The 19404-nt window shown below is 43.9% G+C and overlaps 1 long non-coding RNA gene across 1 annotated transcript; it reads left to right on the forward strand.

Moving 5' to 3' along the window:
• Positions 1-5003: 5003 nt before the first annotated feature.
• Positions 5004-18931, forward strand: LOC118149422 (uncharacterized). The gene is made up of 4 exons (XR_013529654.1): positions 5004-5134; positions 5217-5358; positions 14661-14714; positions 18842-18931. It is a non-coding gene; the product is annotated as an uncharacterized LOC118149422 (long non-coding RNA).
• The last annotated feature ends 473 nt before the right edge of the window (positions 18932-19404 follow it).

A 19404-nucleotide genomic window follows, 5' to 3' on the forward strand; every position in this document is an offset into this window, starting at 1 on the left:
TGGAAACATATCTGTGAAGCCCTGGAGCTCACATTGGGCAAAGTTCTCATCCCTCCCTATGGGTCTTGATAAGTAGAAAGGAAACTACTTTTATCTGTCTGTCATACTGGCTTCCAAATTCAATTTTTGTAAAGTGTCTACTAAACTGTATTCGAATACCATTGGACTAGACGGTCACATTATCCCTCTGAGTTTTCACCTTTAGAACTAAACTTGCACTGTAGAATGTTTAAGATTATGAAGCTCTTGGTTCGCTCCCTATACACACCCTGAGAGAAGGCAGATTCATCCTTCCCTGGGTGCAGGCCCATCAAAGTCAGCTTGGGTATACTGCATGGTCTGGTTGCTGGAGGCCTTGAAGCTTAGATTTCTGGTGCTACCCTTGGTTCCTATGTATCATGGTCAGGGCCTAAAAACAGTCCCCAGGGGCTGAGTGAATAACCTCAGCCTAACACATGTGCACAAACGACAGCGGAGTGAGCAACCATCTAGATAGACCTAGAGTTGTCTAGGAACCAAAGAAGCTGGAGGACCCATAGTCCTCCCCTCTCCCACAAGGTAGCATCATTTACCTAGATACCAGTTCTACAGATACCACCTCCCTGGAAGGAGGCAGGAGGCAGAGGTGTGTGAAAGCCCAGCATTTGACCTTGGCTAAACATTCACTAAAGAGGCTGTTTAAATGATCAGATGCAACTAGGCTTGAAATTGGTGGGGCTCTAAATTATTCCCCGACTCCAACCAGTCGGTGAACCCTCAGGAAACAAACCATCCTTTTTACAGACAAACCAAAGAGTGTGTCCCATGCGTGCGCATGTTTGAGTCATGTTGGAAATTAAATTTGTGAGCTCGCTGTACGTAGACACTGTTAGAACATTTTGCTGACAACCATCCCTCCTCTGAGGAGCAAGACTGATTTGCAGCATGTATATTTTATTTGGCCCCTAAGGGGTAACGTTACCCGAGATGCTCCTTTTGCGTGGATGTCATTGCGCCTGCCTTACGGATATGTATTGGCTGCATGGGGGATTTGCTCACTCCGGCCTGTGAACAAGACAGCGATGGGTCATTCTTCTCCAAGCATCGGCACAAACCAGACTGAGCATGACGGGTCATTCGCCTTCTTTCGGAACTGGATGTCCTGCCAAGAACGGAAGACAGCTCCCCACACACAGGTATCCCACCACGCTGCGCCTGGCTCCCTGCCCCCTCCCCTCTCCTCTTCCCAAGAACATGTCCACACTTACCTTGGTGCCAGCAAGGGCCTTGTTCTTCGACACAGCCACGGCGTTCCTCACAGGTTAATGTGATTGTAAACACTGAGTCACTGCCAGAGAGTTTGAATGCTGCAGGAAATAGCAAGTGGTGAAAAGATGACCTCACAGCCTGTGGCTGCCAAATGGAGGCATCAGACATTGCTGCTGGCAGGCAACACAGCAGAGACACAAAGGGTATAGCGGGGGCTTTTGAACAGTGGTCTCCCCACAAAATAGCCACCCTCTCCTATGTGCCCCTAATGGTTAGGCTGCAGGAGGCAGTCACCATGAAAGCCACAGGGGCCAGATCTCCCCTCCAGGAAGGATGACTGAAGGGAGAACTAAATCCCATCCCCGTCTTCTCTGAGTGTTTCAGGGATTTCTTTGAAGTATCCTGAAGGACTGCCTTTAAAGAGATGCATTTGGTAAAACAAAAATAGAAATAAAAAGGTAGTAAAACAACTTGTCACAGAGTTTGCTTCCTGTCAGAGGAAGATGAAGCTAAGTGGTGATGTCTCTCTTTTTTTTTTTTTTTTTTTTGAGATAGAGTTTCGCTCTTGTTACCCAGGCTGGAGTGCAATGGCGTGATCTCGGCTCACCGCAACCTCTGCCTCCTGGGTTCAGGCAATTCTCCTGCCTCAGCCTCCTGAGTAGCTGGGATTACAGGCACGTGCCACCATGCCCAGCTAATTTTTTGTATTTTTAGTAGAGATGGGGTTTCACCATGTTGACCAGGTTGGTCTCGATCTCTCGACCTCGTGATCCACCCACCTCGGCCTCCCAAAGTGCTGGGATTACAAGCTTGAGCCACCGCACCCGGCCTGATGTCTCTCTTGTAGTCTGTACAATTACAAAGCAATTACATCACACACGAGGTTCTCAACGTGTGTCACGATGAGTAGAGGGCCGTAGACAGAAAGGCGAGACAAGGAGTGCAACGGGATTTTTGCCTTCGAGGTGCTCAGAATCTATCATAATTCCAGAGAAGTAACTGACTCATAAATAACCAAATAACATGGTGCAATTCTCATTGTGACATAGGCTGAAAACCCAGGAAGTGTTCAAAAACGATGTGGAGGGATAAGAGCTGGATTTCAAAGAATGGCTGGATGTGTGAGTGTATACCTATCTACATGTGTGTATGTGTGTCTGCGTATGCATGGTGTGTCACGCTTTCAATGTGGACATAGTTTGCTATTCAGGATTGCGGGGGACACTGGCTCTCACTGCCTGCAATCTAGCATAAGTGGAATAAAGGATAGTAAATCAAATGTCATAAACAAAGTACAATTAAAAAGCTCTGTTTTTCAAATAAAGAAAGTTCTTCAATCATAGTTTTGAAAGCAGAAATGCTTTCTTCCCATAACCCCTAAGTGCTTTGTTTTTTATTATTATTATACTTGCCTGGTTTTTGATGAAGGTAAGATTTCCACATTTGGGTCATATGTTACGTCTTAGTCACTATAACTTGGGCTTTCTTTACTGCAACTAGATTTAGAAAAGAACAAAGAGGGGAGAAATATACACATTTGCCGGTTGGGTTTTTCTCTTTCTTCCCTTTCTTCTGAGCCCCCGGCTTCTCACTCTACTTTCTCTTCTTCTGGAGGAAATAGTGAGCATGCAATTTAAAAAATCATCTGAACAGCCTTCCTTTCTTCATTGGCTGCCTTTTCTTCCAGTTTCCAATCTCCCTGCTTCTCAGGCTCCAGGCCCCTCCAAGCTGCACGAGTGGGGGTTCTTGGGGTGCTCTACAGGCCAGGATCTGTGCACAAACTTTGTATTTATGTGAAAAAAAAAAAAGATAAAGAATTGACACCACCAGCCTTGTGTGGTAGATGTGGTTAGGGATGGAGATGAGCAGAATTAAGGACTGTGTGTTTGTGAGTGTTTGTGTGTGTTTGTTTGTGCATAAATCCCTGTTTTCCTTTTATCTCTCATCTCAAATCCAGAATTTTATCTAAAATAGATAAAAATAACCAAGGCCTGAAACCAAAACTTGAAAGTAAAGGTATTCTAAAAAATCAGTGTCTAATTTACTTTATGGGTTGGTTTCTCTTTTATTCTCCTCAGGTTTTTTTCTTCTTATAGTTGCTGTTTGCATACTGGCCTATCTCTCCAACACTATCACTTCAATCATTGCCTAGAGTCTTTTATCGATTGTTGGTGTGGCTATGGCTATTAGTGTTATTAGTGTTGTTGTTATTATTACACATTTAAGGAGGGGAAGAACCAAGACTCCAACTTTAATTACTTTCTTACAACTTTTCTCACCTCAAATAGTATTGAGAAGATAAATGCCAGTGTGAGAGAGAGAAAGAGAAAAAGACTGGATTAAGTGGAAAAAATATGGCAAGTAAATATATCCAGAGTTATAGTACAAACCCCAGGAATCCTGCTGTTGTGATTTTGCAGTTTTCAAGGTGGGCTGCAGGAGCTTCTTCCCAGTGATCATTTAGCAGTGACCTGCTCTGCTTGGGGGAAAGAGACTGGGGTCTCCTAGAATTTTACCTGCTGCTAATCCTGGGAAGCATTAACTTGTATCTAAACAAATATTTTATTTTCTGTGAAAACAGTTTTGCAACATTTGCCACATACTTTTGATTTAAACTTTTTCTTATGCAGACACATTGGTGACTGATACCAAGTCTGGGTAACGTATGGCAAGGACAGGAGAGAAGAGACAGGTAACACCAGACAGGCACACGGTCTGGAGGGGGGCCAGGACAAATGCTGCATGATAGACGTGTGCTCATGACTTGCAGCTGCTCCCTCATGGGGTAGCATAAGGATCATAAGGATGCATAGGACTTGGGGTCCAGTTCCAGGCTTGCCAGCTGTGTGGCCTTGGGCCTCAGTTTCCTCCTCACTACAATAACTTCCTTAGAGGGTTTCTGAAAGGAAGAATGAGGTGACGTAAGTGAAAGTGTTTGTACACCGTCAGATGGGATACAGATGTTTTCCTATTGAGAAATACATGGAACTTTGAGCTGCAGATTTCACTGTTCATAAAATTTTCTGGCCTGGCTTGCTCATTCACTTCCCAGCTAGTTGTCAGTCATTGCTTTGGACCTTTACTGATGATCTGCTATGTGACTAGGACTCTCCTAGGCAGTGACACATATTATCTCCTCACTTAGCAAATTTACCTTCATTATCCCACTTTATAGGTGAAGGAAAGAAGACTCACAAATTGCTAAAGCCACCTGGGTGGAATGTCAGAGCTGAGACTCAGATCCTCGACTATCTGACCACATGATTGTCTTCTCAGTCACACTGCGTGTTTTACCGCTCTCTCTCTGCATAGCAACACGTCCCATCCCTTTCCCTACCCCCGTCTCCTGCCCAGTGTCCCACTCTCTCACACTCACACACAAACACACACACACACATATGTGCACACACACACACACATGTACACACACGCCCTTACCCCAAGACCTGGAGTAACGTGTAACTTGAAGAATCAGCAGCTCACAGTACTTGGATCACTGCTAAGCCTCAGCTCATCATTTTTTTGTACTTTAACCTCATTAAGGGTCAGCAAAGGATCACTTAAATTTTGAGTTAAGCTCTATCACATATTATGGGATAAATGTTGCATCATCATAATATTTTGGAGAGTCTTAGAGACCTCTGGACTATCCCATGTAAGTGGTGAGGTAACAGAACATATCCTGCAGGCTTTCAGCCTTGACCAGAGGTTTTCATAATTAATGCAGCATCCCTGGGGAGTGATCTGAAGCTGGTGAGGCAATGAGGACACTCTGGCAGGGCAGCTGAGCTGGGTGGATCCTTGTTCTGTCACCAAGCCTTTAAGTCACATGCTGACATGTTACGGTCCTGCCTAGGACCCTGGCCACAAATACTTAAGATACTCAGTGAGCCCACAGTCTGCTTGCCTGAGATGGGAGAAATCATCTGTTCCATTCTTAAATTTCTCCTTTCTCTTTCTTCCCCCAGACTGGGAATAACCCAACTGATGGGGAAAGAACTCAGAAAGAAGTCAGCACCTGCACCTTGGCAAACTGAAGAACAGCCAATTTGATGAGTGAAAACTCCACTTGTGATCTAGTGGCGTTTTAGGACAACGGGCCCCTCCTGGGTAGTAGCTATTGGTTCAGTCTCTATCAGTAGCCACCCCAAGTTTGAGATCCTTTACAAGGGAAGGTCATATTTCCAAAGCTGGAAACTTGAGCAAAGATCCCAGAGAGAAAGGAAGGAGATACAACTCAAGTGTGTCATGGTCCCGCCATAGGGCCTGGGAGTCAGCAGTTGGGGGCCTGGGATCCAAGGGTTAACAGCATGACCTGTTCTGGCTGGCACCAGTCACATGATGTGCCCAGCCTCTCTGTTATTATCCGTTTTGGGTGAGTCACTGAGAACACAGACAGGAAAGATCCATGCACTTAGCTGGTTTCGCCCCAGGGTCTGAGACTCCGCACAGCTGAGTCTGGGCTGCTGGCAGTGACTCATGGGGAGCCTCATGGGATTGCTGATGCAAGGTTGGAAGGGCATGTGGTTCTTCCCTGATCACTGGGTAGAATCCCCACCAAAACATCCAGGCTGGAAATCCATCTTGGTCCTTAGGGAGAGAGAAAATAAAACAAAAAGGAATCATTTCTGATTCTAAAGCAAAGTATACAGGTGGATTTGGCAGGTTCAACTGACAAGTCTTCACATTCTGAAAAGATTGGTTTTCTCACAATGTTGGAGTCTCTAGAAGTACTGCAAATTCAATTGTTATAACTGGCATGTGCAGAGAAAATGTCCCTCCTATCTCTGTTCTATGACTAGTGAGGTCTTCGTCCTACTCCTGACCTTCCTCTCTGGGCCCCTGGGGGCTCCTGGCTGATTTAGCCTCACCTGAGCTCCTGATGTCACTAGAGACTCAGCATGGCTGTGAGTCGCATTCATTCACTTCCTGACCAGGCTATCACTCTGCCCTGCTCTGCCCTTGCTATTGGAGTTCAGGACAGGCTGCTTCAAAATATGGCCCTTTGGCATTACAGAAAACAGCAGAAGCAATAAGGATACTCTCTGACCTTCTCCTGCCCTTCTCCCCTTAAACAGGCTATAAAACCTAGACAGAATTTTCTGACCACCTGAAAGAGGCCATAAGATCCTCATTCAAGAGGTGCCTTCCCTATACCTAGAGGAAAGGAACATCCTTATCCTCAAAGACACAGAGGCCAGGAAGGATCTGAACGAGCAGGCCTTGCTAAGTTCCCCCTAGTTTGTTACCATCATATCATGCCTTTTTGTCCCCCAATCATATTTCTCCATGACTATCTACTCGTCATCAACCCAAGCATAAAAATAAACAAGCTTCTCTCTTTCTTTGGGTCTTCATTTCCAAAGGCTCCCGGTTCACGTAAAACTTATGATAATACATGTGTACGCTTTTCTCTTGTTAATCTATCTTCTGCTGTAGTGGCACCTCAACCATGAACCTAGCCATGGATGTGGGAAGAAAGGAAACCTTTTTTCCCCTCCACTGGTGAGCTGGACTCTCAGCCACATCTAGGTCCTGACTCCAGCACACAAGGACCTGGGTATTTCACAAGAGTTAAATCTCAGGAACTCCCATCCTGCTGCCCACCTGCTATACACAAATGGGGTCTCAAAATGAGGAGCAAAGTCAAAAGCCACCATCTGCCCCTGGCGTTTCTTTTACTTATCATCATTTTCTCTTCTTGATGAACTTCTATTGCCATTCATTCCAAAGAGCTATTGAGTACCTGCCATTTGACGGGCTTAACTGTGACCTCCTCCAGGAAGTTTTCCAAAAACGTCACTGAAAAGTCACTTCCTGCTTTGTTTTTTTAGGGCACTTTATTCCTACCTCCTATTCTGCCTTTCACACATACTGCAGGGATCTACCACTTCCCTGTGCTGTAGACCTCCCATGTTCCTGCTTGAAAGGAGAACCAGTCTTATTCAGCTTCTCACCACCAGCACTTGGCACTACAAATGTCTGTTGCTAAAGAATGAATAATGAAAGGAAACAGACGGGCAAACTTAAGTATAGACACTCTTCATACTCAGAGAGACAGCAGAGTTTTGTGGTTTGGGGCACAGGTTCTGAAGTCAGACTGCCTTGGTTTTAATCCTGGCTCTAAGATTTAGCAGGAGTATGAGCCTAGGCAAGTTATTTAACTGCCGTGTGCCTCACCTTCCACATTTGAAGAGTGGCAACAATAATAGTAGCTGCCTCATAGTGTGCTTGTGAGGATTAAATAAAATAATCTACAGTAAGCATTCAGAATAATGACAGGTATGTAGTCAAAACTCAGTACATGTAAACTATTACTGTTTGTTCTTCATCCCCAGTGGATTTGAGTCTTTATGGTGAAATGCTTATGCACTTAGATGAACAGATAGATAGATGTAGGGTGTGAAGAAGAGAGTAAAATTCAAATTCCATTTTCAGTTAAAAACAGAGATGGGGGCCGAGGGCGGTGGCTCAAGCCTGTAATCCCAGCACTTTGGGAGGCCGAGGTGGGTGGATCACGAGGTCAAGAGATCGAGACCATCCTGGTCAACATGGTGAAACCCTGTCTCTACTAAAAATACAAAAAATTAGCTGGGCATGGTGGTGCGTGCCTGTAATCCCAGCTACTCAGGAGGCTGAGGCAGGAGAATTGCCTGAACCCAGGAGGCGGAGGTTGTGGTGAGCCTAGATCGTGCCATTGCACTCCAGCTTGGGTAACAAGAGAGAAACTCCATCTCAAAAAAAAAACAGAGACGGGGGAGGCAGTGCCAAGGTAGGCAAGAGGAGGCAACACCAGAATACAGCTCCCAGCAAATGAGATGCAGAGGGCTAGAGGACTTCACGATTCCAAGTCAGGTGCCAGGTTCATTTCAGCAGGACTGGAAGGACTCTGAAAATAGCCCAGGGAGCCAAAGCAGGGCCAGAGCCGCCCAGGGAGAATGAACACGACAGGGTGGGGCACTTCCCCACATGGAACCTGCAGCCAGCTCGGAGGGTCAGGGAACTTCACCCCTTCGGTGCTCCGATTTGGATTCTGTGCTTTCCTCATCCCTCCTGCAACCCATGGTCCACAAGAGCCCCACCAGACTGAGGGGTGCCGTGGGTTGTCCATGCAAATCTGAGCAATGGCCTGGTGCCGTAAGTTGTCAGCAGGACCTGGGTGGAAGTTTGGACTGACTCCAGTGGGATGGAACAACCCATTCCACAGAAAGAGGCAGAGTTGAAAGCAGGAAAACAAGTCATAAGGCCTAGCAGGCCCCACCCCCCAACACACAAAACTCAAACGGAAGCCCACACACCAGAGAGCTTGGCAGCAAATACACCAGTTTGACCCACCCAGGAAGATCCAGCTAAGGGAGGGAGAGACGCCATTGGGAAGGCAGGGCTAATTTCACCTGCAAACAAACCCCAGGGGAAGACCAGCCACCCAGCAACCTGACTGAATCTGATGCAGCCCAGCAGCGCCTCTACAGGCCAAAAAAGATACAGCTCCAACCTCAACAGAAAGGACATCCACTCAGAGATTTCTCCTGAAATCACCAATTTCAAAGATCAAAGGGAGATAAATCCACAAAGATGGAAAAAAAAAAATACAGCACAAAAAGGATGAAGCCATCAAAGAACAGAACACCTCTTCCCCTGCTAGGGATCACAACTCCTCACCATCAAGGGAACAAAACAAGACAGAAAATGAGTTTGATGAATTGACAGAAGCAGGCTTCAGAAGGTGGATAATAACAAACTTCTCTAAGTTAAAAGACCATGTTCTAACCCAATGCAAAGAAACTAAGAACCTTGAAACAAGGTTAGATGAAGTGCTAACTAGAATAACCAGCTTAGAGAAGAACATAGATGACTTGATGGAGCTGAAAAACACAGCACGAGAACTTTGCAAGTCATGTACAAGTTTCAACAGCTGAATCGATCAAGCAGAAGAAAAGATATCAGAGATAGATGATCAAATCAATGAAATAAAATGAGAAGGCAAGATTAGAGAAAAAAAGTGAAAACAAATGAACAAAGCCTCCAAGAACTATGGGATTGTGTGAAAAGACCTAATCTATGCTTGATCAGCGTACCTGAATGTGATGGGGAGAATGAATCCAAGTTGGGAAACACTCTTCAGGATATAAACCAAGAGAACTTCCCCAACCTAACAAAGGGGGCCACCATTCAAATCCAGGAAATACAGAGAACACCACAAAGATATTCCTCAAGAAGAACAGCCCCAAGGGACAGAATTGTCAGATTCACCAGGGTTGAAATGAAGGAAAAAATCCTAAGGGCAGCCAGAGAGAAAGGTCAAGTCACCCACAAAGGAGAGACCATCAGACTCACAGTGAATCTCTCAGCAGAAACTCTACAAGCCAGAAGAGAGTGGGGGCCAATATTCAACATCCTTAAAGAAAAGAAGTTTCAACCCAGAATTTCATAACAAGTCAAACTAAGCTTCATAAGTAAAGGAGAAATAAAATCCTTTATGGACAAGCAATTGCTGAGAGATTTTGTCACTACAAGACCTGCCTTACAAGAACTCCTGAAGGAAGTACTAAATATGGAAAGGAACAACCAGTACCAGCCACTGCAAACATGTACCAACTGGTAAAGACCATCAACACAATGAAGAAACCACATCAACTAACAGGCAAAACAACCAGCCAGTAACAAAATAGCAGAATCAAATTCAACCATAACAATATTAATGTTGAATGTAAATGGCCTAAATGCCCCAATCAAAAGACACAGACTGGTGAATTGGATAAAAAGTCAAGACCCAAAAGTGTGCTGTATTCAGGAGACCCATGTATCATATGCAAGGACTCACATAGACTCAAAATGAAGGGATGGAAGAAGATCTACCAAGCAAATGGAGAGCAAAGAAAAACAGGGGTAGCAATCCTAGTCTCTGATAAAACTAACTTTTAACCAACAAAGATAAAAAAAAAAAAAAACAAAAAACAAAGAAGGGCATTATATAATGGTAAAAGGATCAATGCAACAAGAAGAGCTAACTATCCTAAATATATATGTACCCAATGCAGGAGCACCCAGATACATAAAGCAAGTTCTTAACGACCTACAAAAAGACTCCTGCACAATAATAGTGGGAGACTTTACCACTCCCCCGAAAATATTGGACAGATCAATGAGACAGAAAGTCAACAAGGATATCCAGGACTTGAACACAGATCTGGACCAAGCAGACCCTATAGACATTTACAGGGCACTCCACCCTAAATCACCAGAATACACATTCTTCTCAGTACCACATCACACTTACTCTAAAATTGACCACATAATTGGAAGTAACTCACTCCGCAGCAAATGCAAAATAATGGAAATCGTAACAAATGGTCTCTCAGTGCAATCAAATGAGAACTTAGGATTAAGAAAAGCACTCAAAACTGCACAATCACATGGAAACTGAACAACTTGCTCCTGAATGACTGCTGGATAAACGATGAAATGAAGGCAGAAATAAAAATGTTCTTTGAAACCAATAAGAACAAAGACACAATGTACTAAAATCTATGGGACACATTTAAAGCAGTGTCTAGAGGAAAATGTATAGCAATAAGTGCCCACATGAGCAAAAAGTTCTAAAGGAAAGTTCTAAAATCAACACCCTGTCATCAAAATTGAAAGAGCTAGAGGGGAAAGATAAAAAAAACTCAAAAGCAAGCAGAAGACAAGAAATTACAGATCAGAGAAGAACTGAAGGAGATAGAGACACAAAACACCCTTCAAAAAAAAAATCAATAAATCCAGGAGCTGGTTTTTGAAAAGATCAACAAAATAGACAGATCCTATTTGCAGATGACATGATCATATATTTAGAAGACCCCCATTGTCTCAGCCCAAAACCTCCTTAAGCTGATAAGCAACTTCAGCAAAGTCTCAGGATACAAAATCAATGTATGGAAAACTCAAGTATTCCTATACACCACCAACAGATAAACAGAGATTCCTATACACCACCAACAGATAAATCATGAGCGAACTCCCATTTACAGTTGCTACAAAGAGAATAAAATACCTAGGAATACAACTAACAAAGGATGTAAAAGATCTCTTCAGGGAGAGCTACAAACCACTGCTCAAGGCAATGGGAGAGGACACAAACAGATGGAAAAACAGTCCATGCAATTCCTAGTCTGAAAACATAATTTGAGACAATTTAGTTTATCGTAAATTTTACCAAGCTCCTCAATAAACTCTTTAAAAAGTGTCAAATGAGCTTTCTCTAAGGATTCCTCTGAAACTCACCTTTGGTCTAGCATCTCACCTCTCCATTCAACCTCACAGCTTTGCTGGAAAGTATAGTAGTCCCCCCTTATCCATGGGGGATATAGTCTAAGACCCCTAGTGGCTGCCTGAAACTGCTGATAGTACCAAATTGTTTTTATACTATGTGTTTTCCTATACATGCATATATATGATAAAGTTTAATTTATAAATTAGGTACAGTCACAGATTAATACAATAATCAACTAGAATAGTTGTAACAATATACTGCAATAAAAGCTATGTAAATGTGGTCTGTCTCTCTTTCAAAATCTTTTATTGTGCTGTTATGCAGGGTAATTAAAACTGCAGAAAGCAAAACTGTGGATAAGGGAGGACTACTGCAGTCACAGACTCGTCCAGAAACAGTCGAATGAAGTCTTAAAAAAGTGCCCATGAACATCAGAACCACATGTAGCAGATGATGGAGACGACAGGAAGAGGTAAAACACACAAAATGCTGTCTCCAGTTCCAAGAGCACTAAAGAGAAGAGTCTCAAGCTAAGTTGGGGAGTTGGGGAAAAAGTGCCAAGCCAAAGGAGGCAGGTTGAAAACACGCACACACACACACAGACACATACACACACACAAATACACACACACATACACACACAGGCACACACACATACACACACAGACACACACACAAATACACACACACATACACACACAGACACACATACACACACAGACACACGGACACACACAGACACACATACATACACACATGCGCACACACACAGACACACACATACACACACACATACACACACATACACACGGACACACACAGACACACGCGTGCACACACACGGACACACACACAGACACACACACATGCACACACACACGCACACACACAGACACACATACACACACAGACACACACATACACACACAGACACACACATACACAGACACATGGACACACACACACACGCGCACACACACGGACACACACACAGACACACACACAGACACACACATGCACACACACGCACACACACACAGACACACACACACAGAAGAAGGCGTCCAAAAGTGCAGGACAGTGTGAGGGGAATTTGGAGCGTGCCAGGGAAGTGAAGTCTAGACTCGCTCACACCCTTGCAACTCCCTCATCCTCTTTTCCTGGATCTCTGGCTTTCCCTGGATTTCAAAGAATAAGGTCTTCAATTTTCACCTCTTCTTCTACTTCCCTTCCTCCTCTGTCTCATTTACTTATGAACTGAAACTGACCCTGATCAGCTGCAGACTGAAAAACTGTTTAGCCCAATGGTTCTCAACGTTTGGTGTGGTTGGGTCAGGGGCCTGGTAGTCTCCACTTGTCCTGAAGATCCACTAACCATCCTTCTCACTGTGCCCCATGCCCTGGGGTGCTTCCTCCCGTGTAGAAAAACAATGGGCTTTCTTGCCTCTGGCTTCTGATTTGCAGAAGATCGGCAAAGTGGGGTTGGGGGTGCTTATACCCCTTTCGGGCCACCAAGCACTGGCCTCTGTTGGAAATTTCCAAGCACATCTTATCTTGTGGCCCTTCCCACAGTCCCTCTGCTCCAGATTCCAATAACCCACGTGCTGCCCGTGCCCCTGCATAGCTGCACCTAGGCTCTTAGGGCACAGCACTTGCGACTTCTCCTCACCCTGACTACCTCTCTGAAATGGTCTCTTTATTAAACGCTCCTAAAATTATCCCAATTTGAATATGTCATTAGTTCCCTGCGGGGCACTGACACAACAGGGAGCTTGTTTAAAATTCAGATTCCTGGGTATTGACAGCAGAAATTCTGAATAAATAGGGGTCCTGAGGGGGTCTACATTTTTAACAAGCGCCTAATTCTGATGCTGGTGGTCTAGGGATGCTTTTGAGAGAGATTTGCTACCCCTTAACGGTTACAGTGGACACAGTTCGGATTGAGTCAAGTCGTGAGAACAACACAGCTCCTATAGTTCCCATTGTTCCACTGTCTCTCCTGCAAAGTCCAAAGTTTTGGATGGGGTCATTGTGAGCCAAGTTGGGAAAGGCAGGGAGATTTCTAAACCAAGCCCTGAGTCTGTGGGAGGCCTCTGCTAGCCAGAAAAATAGAATCACAGCGTATCAGAGGATGTGACATAGAGTTTCTCAATACCTCATCGATTTATGCTGGCACGGTTTACCTATAGCTGAGGGCTCCTGACGTTTATTTGTATGGATTGCAACATCACTTACAAGACAGGGAGGTGTAATAGATGGCAGATGCTCAAACCTGAGGTTGAAGAGTGGAATCTATGCAAGCCAGCCAGGCAAGCTGGTCTACCCAATGGCTGTTACCAACACAGTGTGAAAAGGAGGTACTTGGCCAAAGAGAAAAAAATCAGAAAATGGTGTTAGGGAAACAAGAAAAACCAATCAGGCAGGAAGAGAACCCAAAATCTGCTTGCATCTTGAAGTCCTATGGACAGAAGCCTGTCCCGTTTTGCAAGCGTCAGGTGCATTCCTGAAAGGTGACTATTTCAGGCATGTGGAGTAATGCTCGTTTAGGTAACAGGACAGACAGCAGAGGCGGCTGGAGAAGAACAATGCCTCTTCTGGGAACTGAAACCTCCTGCTGTTTGTCTGGTTCCTTTCTCAGAATCGTAACTCAGAAGGTAGAAGAGGCCAGCTCAGATTCTCCTTCACAAGGACATGCTGCAGACATGTCCACCACTAGTGCCTGCCACGAAGGTCTTTAAGCGAGAATCTGGTCCTGGACACCCCCTTAAAGAAAATCTAATCTAAATCCTCTGCTATTGCTAAGTGATGTGGCAGAAGAGCTAACCCAAATAACCCATCTACAATGACATGAGTGAAGTCCATGTTCCCCTGGCACTGCTTCCCGCCATAGCACACCTGGGTGTGATGTGGCATTAATAGCTTTAGGAATAGAAGATGGGCTGTAGCATTGAAATCCTGGATTCAAATCTTGACTCTGTCACTTGCTTTGGAAGAGTTATTTAACAAGTCCCACTGTTGTTTCTTCATTAACAAAACTAAAAAAGTCTGGGAACCTCATAAGATGATGAAATCGTTAATCGTATTGATGTATCTAATCACAACAGAGCAGCTGTTTAGCGGGATCAGATGAGATTGGTCATTCTTCGCACACTATGAGAAGCTCTAGAGAAGCCCAAGTCACCTTTTTCCTTCCTGTTTGCCATAGCTCCGGGTCAGAGACACCGTAGTCAAAATGACAATCTTGATTTCAGTCTTGAAATGTGCAGACTAAATATAAAGCTCTCCTATTTGATTTGAGGTTCAGAGACCCCAGCAATCCATTCTGAGAGATCCAGGTTCTAAAGTAACTTGATCCCTGCATAGGAACCAGTCCCAGCAATGACCTTCTCATCTCCCACTCACTCTAATTTCCTGGACACGAAAGACTTCTATGTCCTCAGTGGAGAGTCAGATCAGAAGCTAGACCCAATCCACCAACTGTCAATGGCCCTCTCTCAGCCTGCCCCCCGTCTCAGGTGAACCCAGGCAACCTGTGAGAAGATGGAATCCCCTGCATGAGTTTTTTTGGTGAGAAATCTTAAAATCACGAATTCAATCTATTTGCTTGGGTGTTGTGTCATGTGCAACTCTTAGACTCATCCCTGGTGCTCTCCTCTTATATATCTCCTGAATGAATATGAAAATCCTGCATCTACTGAACTTAATCCCTCAAACCTGCCATTTTATCAATGGCCTACCCTAAATCACTATCTGGGCCCATTCGACATTCGCGATTGTAGATTATTTTCCACCTAACTATATACTAGGAAAGAATTTGTGTCCTGTGACTAGCTATTGGCATTGGCATTCCTCCACCCATCTATAATCATATACATATGATTAGGTTCTCACTACCCACTTCCTCTTAAAGCTGGAAGTACTTGAGTGAGTATGAGGAAATTTGGTATATTGAAAGAGATATCAAAGTGTTGGATTGGGGATTAAGCACTTGACTTTGGTAGCCCATATCTATCCCCAAATAATCAATGTTCCTATGGAAGGTAGACTCCATCCAACTCCAAACCAAGCCCCTGGAAAGGCATCCCTTGTTCTCGGTGGTAGTAACAGGCATCTCCTTGAACCTCTCCCCAGCCTGGCCTCTCAAAGCACCAAACAAACCTGAAATTGTCTCAGGGGAGCCTCTGCCTCTCTGACACCAAGGTACTAACAATTCAGATGGGAGCCCCACTAAGCAGAGTCAAATCTAACACTCAGCCCATACCTGATGGTTTCTTTCTCCCCACCTAGATACAAGGTACCTTGACAACAATCCTTTAAAAATCAAATAACATCCCCCTTGTTCTATGTAGATTTTAAAATTTTCATAGATTTCAGTTTTTGCTGAAGCAAAATGTAGCTGCCAAGCTGCCTTTATGTTCCTTGCAAGAGGCCATTATATTTTTAAATAATGAGAACTCTAGGCTGTGCTGCCCAGTGGCTCCTCATGTCTGCATTACACAGACTGAAAACTGGGATTATTTTTCCAACAAGTGGCCGTTTGGAGGGAGATGTGCAGGGATTTGATGTTTCAACCTCTACCTGCTTCTGACACAGCATAGGAAGGGGTGGAATGTATGATAGCACAAATAGTAGAACCTCCTCAAAATACTCTGAAACCTGCATCCTTTGCAAATCCAGAGGCTCCTTCCACTCTCCACTATCCTCTTTCTGCAGTCAATCCCTGTAATCATAGCAAATCTTTCTTAGCCCCACATGTGACCCAACAACCAAGTTTCAAACAACTTCACCTGTTAGCTAAGGATTTGTCTAAAAGAACTCATGTTGCTTTCATCTTCCTAGATTCAGTGCGTGGCACAGTGAAATTATTCAAAAATGTTTGTTGAACCCTTAAGTGGCATTAGTATGTGCAGAAACACGTATCAAAATATTCATTGAAACATCTCAACCCTGGATCTAAGATTTGATTAGGTACAGGAGGAAAGGGTGGTGTACCAAAAAAAAAAGTAAGATACAGTTTCTGTCCTCTAGAAGTTACAAAGCACATATTCAAAAGACAGATAATTAGCAACAGGTATGTTATGATTAAATACTAAAATTAGTCATTTATGTATTATCTGTTTTTCTCATACCCTTGCTGTGCATTAGAAACTTTGTAAAGCCAGATGCCTGCAGTTCACCCGCAGAGATTCTGATTAGGTCTGTCTAGTCAGGGTCTATATTTCTAACAGTCCACAGGCGATTCACATTCGTACCCAGGATATGAATCACTGTAACAGGTGCTAGAGAACATAATTAAAAGAGATACCAGGAAGAACCAGAGTGCGGGAGGAGCTTCCTGGCACGATTGGATCCTCTTTTGAACCCTGAATCATACAGAGCATTTGGATGCTAGGGATGGAGAGGGGAGAGACTTCTGTTTGGGAGGAAGAATTGAAGCTGAACAAGGAAGCTGAAGATTAGGAAGATGTTGTTCAAAGGATATAAAATTCCAGATAGCAGGAGTAAGTGTAAGAGATCTATTGTACAACATGGTGGCTAATCACAATGTATTGTGTACTTGCAAATTACCAAGTGGGTTTTAAGTGTTTTCACCCCAGAAAATGATGTGTGTGAGGTAAAGTGTATGTTATTAGCTTCATTTTCCCATCCTATAATGTATACATGCTGTACACCATGCATGTATGTTGTTTATTTGTCAATGAGGAAAAGCAAATTTAAAAAATGCCAACATTAATTTTAAAAAGGAGTTGGAAGTCAAATGGATACATATTTGCTCAGTGGTGTCCACATCTGAGAGAAGGATGCAGAGGTCCCTGTGTGCAGCGGATGGCTCTGACTGAGACAGTACCGGCTACTGGATGGCAGAAGGAACAACCTCAATGCCCGAAGTAAAGCCACAGGTGGAAGGTATGCTCTGGCCATGTAAAACCAAAGCAAATGGCTGAGGCCACTCAGTCAATCTAGAGGTTTATTCTGCCAAGGTTGAGGATGTGCTGGGGGAAAGGGAACACAAAGTCACAGGAACATCTGTGATTTGTGCTTTTTCCAAAGAGGGTTTGGAGACTTCATCATGTAAAGGGGAAAGAGTAAGCAGTTCGGGAAAGAGGAAAGAAAAAATAAAGAAGGAAGAATAGATAAAAGAGGCAAACAATTGCATTCTTTTGAGGCTAGATCAGTGTTCACTGAATCCACATTTTACATGTGAAAAGAGGGGATAGCGGTGTAGTCAACTATGCATTGGGTCCTGCTCAGCAAATCTGCAGTTTTAGGTAAAAGAAAGTAAATGTAGAGTAAAGGAAGCATTCAAATATGCATTTGTCTCAGGTAAGCAGAGGGATGAGTTCTAATCCTGCCTTGGTTCTGCACCTGTAAAGATCAGCTGTTGATTTACATTGTCAGGATGAAATTCAGCAGACCTCTGTTTTACGGTAAAGATCTTGGGGTGCACAGGGAATTTTCTTGCTAGCAAATTGTGAGCGAGGCCTCCTGGGGCGCCGTGTAACCTACCCTATTTAGGAACAAAATGAGAGGCAGTTTTGTCTAACTCAGTTCTCAAGCTAAACTTTTCCCTTTGGCATAGTGAGTTTAGGGTCCTGAAATTTTATCTTCCTTTCACAGCCACAAGCCTGGGAGGTAAGCCCCCTTTCTTTGTGCCTACAAAAGAGCTGTGGATGGCTACAAAAATGGTCTTGAAAAAAACATTAAGATAGACAAAGAAACACATGCATTCCCAATCCCAGATTTCATTAAGGCTCTATCTGAAGAAAGGTGCTTGAGTTTGAGCTTCCCTATTCTTGGTTACTACTGGGAGCTTCGCCTTAAGGGTTGAGGATGTGTTTCCCTGGCTTCTTCTAATTCCCAGATTATCAGATTTCTTTCTTTTCAGTTACTCAGTGGCAAAAGTCTTGTGCCTTGCTACTTCCTTTCTAGGGAGTAATAAAGAAGAAGTGTATGAGTGGGACTCAGGGGTAACTGGAGATCAAGAGGAGGTTCAAGAGATGAATCAAAAGTATCTTAAATAAAAAGTGCTCCCAGGAGAAGGTCAGGGGCAGATGTGCCTGATTCCAAATGGATGTCAAACATGCATTTGTCTCGGGTAAGCAGAGGGATGACTTCTAGCTCTGTCTTTGTTCTGCACCTATGATGATAAGCTGCTGAATATAAAATGTTCCTACCTGTTCTAGGGCAAAACAAGATAGCGAAAAAAAAAAGAGGTAATTGTGGATGCTTCCCCAAATGGAAAGGTGAGGGGTTATTGATGGCAAACACCAAATTTAATGAGCTCACTTATGACACCCATTAAGGAGAGTTTCACTGCATGAAGCACTTTTCATGCAGGTGTAGGGGTAGATCAGAAGATTCTGGAAAAGGCAGAACACCAGAGAACTCAAGATGTACTGATATTTTGCCAATTTCCTTCATCAACAATTTGTCTTCTTTACCATCTAAGGGCAAAAAAGAGAATAAACCAAAAAAACTTAAACAAAGAACTTAAATGAGAAGGGAAGACCCCCCAAGTCTCCCAAGATGGTGAGAAGTGTATTCGCGTCATGTCTGCCTAACAATGAGCTATTATTAGGATGGTAGAAAATAGCAGCAAGTAAGGACTATAGATTTCACCCAGAGGCAGAGCAGACAAAAGGAACAACAATTTCCCGGGAAAGCAAGATGATTCCAGTTAACTCATCCAACAGCACTCTTCCAAGAATGAGAGCAGAAACCCTGACTGCATCTTGGAGGGAGCTGGAGGCTTTCCCATCACAGTGAGGCCAGCTGCTACCATGGGTGCCAGTGCCAGAGCCACTGTCTGCAGGCACTCGCATGTCTGCCTGGGCCAAGCAGCAATCTAAATTAAGATGATCATCTGGGTCCTCAGGCCCTCAGGGTGAGTACATATTGCA

The sequence above is a fragment of the Callithrix jacchus genome, chromosome 19 (genome assembly GCF_049354715.1).
Source record: "Callithrix jacchus isolate 240 chromosome 19, calJac240_pri, whole genome shotgun sequence".
Classification (NCBI taxonomy): Eukaryota; Metazoa; Chordata; class Mammalia; order Primates; family Cebidae; genus Callithrix; species Callithrix jacchus.